We start from the raw sequence: 7824 nt of genomic DNA on the forward strand, positions 1-7824 counted from the left end.
TTAAATAATTTAATTTTAACTATTGCATTTAATCTTTCTTGTTCAGGAATGAAGTGGAGAAGCTGACACAGATGTACATGTTTCACAATGCTCAACCATATTCTAGGTGTTGAGCATTAAAAAAAAAATAAGACACAGTTACTATCCCTAAAGAGCCCACAGATTAAAAAGCAGAGAGACACATAATCATAGAACAAAGACAAATATGCTTATAGAAGTATGTGGAAAGGATTACAAGTACCATAATGAGAGAAAACCTAACTGTGCCTGGGAGGGTTTAGGGTAAGTTACAGAAAAGGTTATATTCCAAGAGAGTTTGGATAAATCAGTTGACCAGGAAGACATATGGGGGGAAAATAAAAGTAATCTGACCTGGGACATATACTGAGTTAAAACTGTGAGAAGGAAATTGTAGGAGGTAGGCTTTGGATAAAACACATTGTGTTGTGAAAGCGTGGCACAGAATGGAAGTTTAAAATTCTGGTATAGACCTCGATATAACATTCATTACAATGTTTAGTTAAAGGGTTTAATATTTGTACTAAAGTTTTGACTTTTTTGACTCTGTAGTATTAAGGGTTTATAGTTTAACATTATTTTTCTGGATATTGCTTTGGACGTTAGCTTTGTTACAACTGTTTTCTTGGCAGCAGCTAGTGTATTAGGACTACTGACCTTTTAGTTAGCAGCATAGGGATTAATAACTGTATTACAAAGTTCTTTCATGAAAATTAGCAATATACACTGAAATGTAGCAAGACATTTATTCATAAAACAGTATTCCGTAGGTGAGAATTAGTAAATACATAAATTTTGAAAAATAAAACTGGTGTTAAGTCAACTCAGATTTTAAAATAAGATTTTAAATTAGTAATCATATTATTGGTAATCTAAGTTTTTATTGTCTTTTTTTCCCTTCTATACTGTAAATTATTCTATTAAATACTTTTATAGCCAGGAAAAATACTTATGACCAATTCTCTACACTATGGAATGAATATAAAAGGCATTAAATTTTTGCAATTTGTTTGGAGTTTACTTCATGGATTCTAACAAGTCTTTATAATGGAAAGACAATAAAAGACAAAGTTTATTCATTTTAATTTTTTTGAGAAGAATATTTTCCTGAGTAAAGTGATGGAGGTGGGGCTTATAAATTGTTTTTAATTCTTTTTTTCCCCTCCAACAGTGGATAAATTTGTGTATTAATGTGTAACACTGACTAGTTTTCAATTATTTTGAAAACCCTGAGGGATTTGGGAAAGGGTTTGCTTTCAAAGTGTTATCGCTTTTTATTTGTAACTGACAATTTTCAAGAGTGAGGCCATTCATAGTTATGGAAAAATGGCTGTTTTAATGTAACATTGAATGACAGGAAACCAAACAATCAAACAGCATTCTCATATTTTTCATTCTTGGAAAATTACCTTTCAAGAAGTGTTTTGTGGTTTACATTCTGCACACTAATACAGCAGGGACTTGCAATCTTTTTATGACAAAAAGAAGAAACAAAAGGGAGAAAACAAAATCATGAGAAGCAAACATGAAATAATCTATTAAATAAGTACACTTCCATTAGATGTCAGGTAAAATTTTCAAAGTCAGACTGTAAACATTTATCTATATATCTCAAAGTGTAAACATGGGATGACTGGACTAACACATTCTGACACAATTTTTCATATATGACTCAGATACAGGTAAAACAGAATGAGCGGTCACCTTAGATAAAATCCCAGTTGAATCCAGAAACCAGCCCATCTACCTACAGTCAACAGATTTTTGACAAGAAGATGAAATCTGTTAAGTGGGAAAACTACAGCCTTTTTAATAAATGGTGCTAGCAAAACTGGAAAACTATCTGCAGAAAACTGAAGCAAGATCCACACCTTAATCCCTGTTAAAAAAAAAAAAATTGAAAGTGGATTATAGACCTAGGACTAAAACCAAGGACTATAAACTTCATTAAAGCAAAGCTTGGAAGAACTCTAGAAGTCCTAATCCACAACATAAACAGTCTGCCAAGTATCCTGGAAAATCTACAACCAGGAGAGGATAAAATAGATGAATAGGATTTTCTAAGAATAAAATCACTATCACATCCAAAAACTTCTCCAAAAGGGTAAAAAGGGGATGAACTGCATTGGGAAAGTCAGCTGTGAGGGACCTCTCAAGAGTACTGAAGAGCAACGATGTCAGGCTGGAGACTAAGGTGCGCCTGATCAGGGCTATAGTCTTTGCAATTATGTGCTATGCATCAGAGAGTTGGACAGTGAATAGGGTTAATAGAAAGAGGATTGATGCCTTTGAGCTGTGGTGCTGGAGATAAGTGTTGAATATACCATGGACTGCTAGGAGAAAAAACAGGTTTGTCCTGGAAAGGGTGAAGCCAGAGTGTTCCCTGGAGTCAAGGATTCTGAAGTTTCATCTGACATATTTTGGGCATGTTGCAAATGTTGCAAGGAGGGACTGGTCCTTGGAGAGGGACATCATGTTTGGCAGAGTGGAGGGGTGGCGAAGGAGAGGAAGACCTTTGATGAGATGGATCGATTCTGTGACGGGAGTGGTGGGAATAAGTGCGTTTGAGATGACTAAGTTGGCACAGGATAGAACAGCATTTAGAGCTCTTGTACATAGGATCGCTAGGAGTCACAAGCGACTCGATGGCACATAACAACAACAAAAACAGATTGGAAAAAAATATTTGGTAATGACATGTCAGATAACAATGAAAGAGTTTTTCTTTTACTTTTCGAAGAGAAGAGTGAATTGGGAAGGGGGAAGGAGTAGGGAGGGAGAAAAGTGCAACAGTGAATGAATGGAAATCCTCAGTCTCCGAAAACTTTCATTAAAATTAATTTTATAAAAGTTTTCTTTAATTACTATCTAGAATGGTACCACCCTTGTTACTCTATGTTTTGTGTAGGACACTTTTGTTTAATGCTGGACATTGCACATTAAATGTCACATCTGGAAATTATATTATTATTTATTGAGAAATTTTATAGACAACACTCTTGTAAAATCATGTAATCTGTATATTCTCTAGTCAAGTGAAAGAAAAGAAAAAATAAGCCTTTTACACATTATGATGTGTTTTTCATTTGTCTCATATGTATGTGAAAACTGGATAGTGATTAAGGAAGATGAAAAAGAGCTGATGTTTTTGCATTATAGAGTTCATGAGCAATAGCCACTTAGTTTTATAATAAGACAAATGCTCTCCCCACCTGAAGAGTTCTTGTTGTTTACTTACTGCTGCATAACACTACCCCTTCCCTCTTTTAATTGTAAATTGCTCTCTTTCTTCAAGCTAAACTTTGCCAAAACTTCTGGAAAGACTCCTCTATGCCCATATTGTGGGATACATGCTCCTTCTTTGTCCTTCTATAAAACTATGTCTTTGTTGTTATTGTCAACTTCCGGTAAATTATAACTCATAGTGTCCTTATGAACAGTAAATTTGAACCTTGCTCTATCCTGCACCAACTTAGCCAGCTCTGAAATGCTCTAGTCCACTGTAACATTCACCATGTCAGTCCACCTTGTAGAGGGACTTCCTCTCTTTCTTTGACTCTCCACCTTTTCAAGGACAGTGTCTTTTCTCAAGGACTGGCTTCTCCTATCAACATGCCCACAGTATGCAAGACCAAGTTACTCTATCTCTATTTCTGAGGAGCACTCCAGTAGCATTTTCTCTAAGGTAGACGTGTTTGCTCTTATGGGAATCAGTGGAATATTCAGTACTCTTCCACAATACTGCATTTCAAAGACTTTGATTCTTCTTTGGTCATCTTTTTGTAGGGAATCACAAAGTGGTTCATTGTACCACTTTCATATGCATAAAAGGAATTGGAAACACCATGGCTAGGATGAGCTGCACATTAGTTAAGCAGCTATTGTTATTTTTTAGCTATTGTTACTTTGGAGAGGTCCCTGACAAACATTAACCTCATGTAATACTTCTTTTGATTTCTTGGCTACTCTTATAATGAATATCATACTTCTACATCTATCATAATGTTGCTGATTGGTCCAGGAGTGAGGATTTTTTTTCTTCTATTCAATAATGGTTGCCTCTGGAAACTCTATGTACAAACAGTGCTCGGGTTGTTCGTTCATAGGTTGCTATGAGTCGTCTACGACTCGACGGTATCAAACAACAACAATTCAATAATTAATGATTATCTATATCTATTTTTATATGTCCCAGGCTCCTGGAAGGGAAAGAATGTGAGAACCTTGTTTACGATTTGTATTTTTATTTGCTAACAACTTTGAACACATGTTTAGGGAAGGAAGAAAAAGCTAAGGGAAACATAAAAGGATAAAGAAAGGAAGGAAAGATATAAAGATATTTCTTGCTCATTACCTTTGCAATAAATATATACTGAGTGCCATGGTGTTGCATTCATAGTCAAAAAGTCAACACAACTAAAAAAAGTTAACATAACTATTATTCAAATATACACTCCTACATCTAGAAAAAAGAAGGAGAAATTGAGAATTTTTACCAAATCTTACAGTCTGAAATTGACCAAAGATGAAATCAAGATGTGTTAATGGAAATTGGTGACTGGAATACAAAAATAGGAAACAATGAAGAAGGCATAGTAGTTGTACAATGTGGGCTTAGTAATAGAAATGGGCTGGAAGTAGAATGATCAGATTTTGTATTTTCAATTATTTATTCATTGCAAATATCTTTTTTAAAGACATGAACAACAACTTTACACATGGACCGGGCCTGATGGGCTGCATAGGAATAAGATTGACTACATTTGGGAATAAATTGTTGGAGAAGCTCAATATTGGAAGTAAAAAACTAGGCCATGGATGAATTGTTGGTCGGAGCATCAATCACTCAAATACGAGTTCAAATTGAGGGCCAAGAATATGAAAACAAGTCCACAGGAACCAAGATATGATTTTGAATCTATTCCATCTGAATGTCAAGATTATCTTAGGATTAGGTTTGAAGCATTGCACATCAATGAACAAAGATCAGCTAAGTTGTGGGATGATATCAAGGCTATCATGCAGGAAGAGCAAAAGGCCATTCCAAAAACAGAGGAGAAAGAAAAAATCAAAATGGATGTCAGAAGAGATTCTAAAGATTGCACTGGAATACTGAGAATCCAAATCTAAAGGAAAGCATGTCGAAGTGAAGGAGTTGAACAAATGGTTTCAAAGGGCAGCTCAGGAGGACAAAGTAAAGTATTATAATGAAATGTGCAGAGAGCTAGAATTGGATTAAAAAAGGGAAGAACTCTCTCTGTATTTCTCAAGCTGAAAGAACTGAAAACCAAATTTAAGTCTCATGTCACACTATTGAAAGATGCTATGGGCAATATATTAAATGACCAAAAAAAAATCTACAAAATATGGAGGCAGGGAGAGGGTGGATATGGAGAAAAGTGCAACAATGAATGACTGGAAACTCTAAGTCTCTGTAAACTTTCATTAGAATTAATTTAAAAAAACATGGAGGGAATACACAGTGTTACTGTACCAGAAAGAACTGACTGACACTGAAGAATTTTAAGAAGTACCATATGAACAGGAGTCAATGATAATGAAAGAGGAAGTAGAAGGTGCATTAAAGGCAATGGCAAAAAAACACAAGTTCCCAGAAATTGACGGGATACCAATTGACTTGTTTCAATTAACAGCAGCAGCAGCAGCAGCCTTGGATGTACTCACCAGTTTATGCTAGAACATTTGGAAGGCAGCTATCTAGTCAATGGTCTGAGAGAGGTCCATATTTTCTTCTATTCCTAAGAAAAGTGATCCAACAGAACGTGGAAACTATCGGACAGTATAATTAATATCACATTCAAGTAAAATACTGCTAAAGATCATTCAGAAAAGCTAAAACAATACATAGTTAGAGGTAACTGCTAGAAGTTCAAGAAGGATTTAGAGAAGGCTGTGGCGCCAGGGATATCATTGCTGATGTCAGATGGATCGTGGCTGAACATAAGAAATACTAGAATAATGTCTATTTGTGCTTTCTGGACTGTGAAAAACATTTGATTGTGTGGGTCATAACAAGTTATGGCTGACATTGAAATGAATGGGAGTCCCAGAGAACATACTTGTGCTCATGTGGAACTTAAACCTGGATCCGGAGGCTATTGTTGTGAAAAGAGCAGGGGAAGAGTGCATGGTTGAAAATTGAGAAGGGATGTGTCATGATGGTTATGTTCTCTCTCCATGCCTAGTCAATCTTATGCTGAACAAATTAGCTGAGAAGCTGGACTCCATGAAGCATTAGGATTGGAGAGAGACTCATCAGTAACCTGCATTATGCAAATGGCACAACCTTATTGGCTGAAAGTGAAGAATAGAAGCACTTGTTGCAGAAGATCAAGGAATGCAGCCTTCTCTATGGATTACATCTCAATGTCAAGAAAACAAAGATTCTTACCACTAGACCAATAGTCAGTGTCATGATGGATGGAGAGGAGATTGAAACTGTCAACAACTTAATCTTGCTTGGATCTACAATTAACACCGCTGGCCCCAGATGTCAGGAAATAAGGAGAAACATTGCACTGGGGAGTAATGATGTCAGTATGAGGACTAAGGTGTGTCTGATTCAGGCCATAGTCTTTCTGATCACTTGATATGCATCTGAGAGCTGGACAATGAATAAGGATTACAGTAAAAGAATTGATGTCTTTGAGCAGTGGTGTTGGAGAAGAGCACTGAACATCCCATGGACGGCCAAGAGAACAAACTTTGGATATGCTGCTAGGAGGCGCTCTTCCTTAGAGAAGGACATGATGCTAGAAGAGTGGAGGGTTGGCAAAGGAGAGGAAGACCCTCAACCAGGTGGATTGACATGGTGACTGATGCTGTGGGCTTTTGTGTGTCAGGAAGTGTTAGGATGGCACAGAATACAACAGGATTCAGATCTTTTGTTCATAGGGTCACTATGAGTCGTACTCAACTAAAGGACACTTAAAAATAACAAGAACAAGCCATTAATTTTTAGAAGGACTATGAATACCAGAAGAATGTCTGTCTGTGTTTCATTGATTATGCAAAGGCATTTGACTGTGTGGATCATAACAAACTGTGGCTGACTCTGAGAAGAATGGGAATCCCAGAACATTTAATTGTGCTAATACGAAACCTATACTTGGACCAAGAGGCAGTAGTCAGAACAGAGCAGGGTAACACTGCATGGTTGAAAATTGGGAAGGGTGTACGCCAGGGATGCATCCTGTCTCCATACCTTTTCAACATGTATGCAGAGCAGATTATCCGAGAGGCTGGGCTCTATGAGGAGAATTGTGGCATCAGGATTGGTGGGAGATCTATTAACAATCTCCATTATGCAGATGACACAACCCTACTTGCTGAAACTGAGGAGGACTTCATGCACTTGCTGCGAAGGGTCAAGGACTGCAGCCTTCAGTATGGACTAAGGCTCTATGTCAAGAAGACAAAGATTCTCGCCACTGGACCAATTGGCAGATTCAGGATGGATGACGAAGAGATTGAGAGTGTTCACAGCTTCAGTTTGCTCGGCTCCACAGTCAACACTCTTGGCATCAGCAGTCAGGAAATCAAAAAGCATATCGCGATGGGAAAGTCTGCTGTTAGGGACCTCTCAAAGGTACTCAGGAGCAACAGTGTCTCTCTGGAGACTAAGGTGCGCCTGATACAGGCCATGGTATTTGCAATCGCTTGTTATGCATCTGAGAGTTGGACAATGACTAGGGAGGACAGAAGGAGAGTGGATGCTTTTGAGCTGTGGTGCTGGAGAAGGGTACTGAATGTACCATGGACTGCCAGGAAAACAAACAGATTCAT

This window comes from Elephantulus edwardii, unplaced genomic scaffold, assembly GCF_000299155.1.
Source record: "Elephantulus edwardii isolate Elephantulus edwardi_28Jun2011 unplaced genomic scaffold, EleEdw1.0 scaffold00187, whole genome shotgun sequence".
In the NCBI taxonomy this organism is placed as follows: domain Eukaryota; kingdom Metazoa; phylum Chordata; class Mammalia; order Macroscelidea; family Macroscelididae; genus Elephantulus; species Elephantulus edwardii.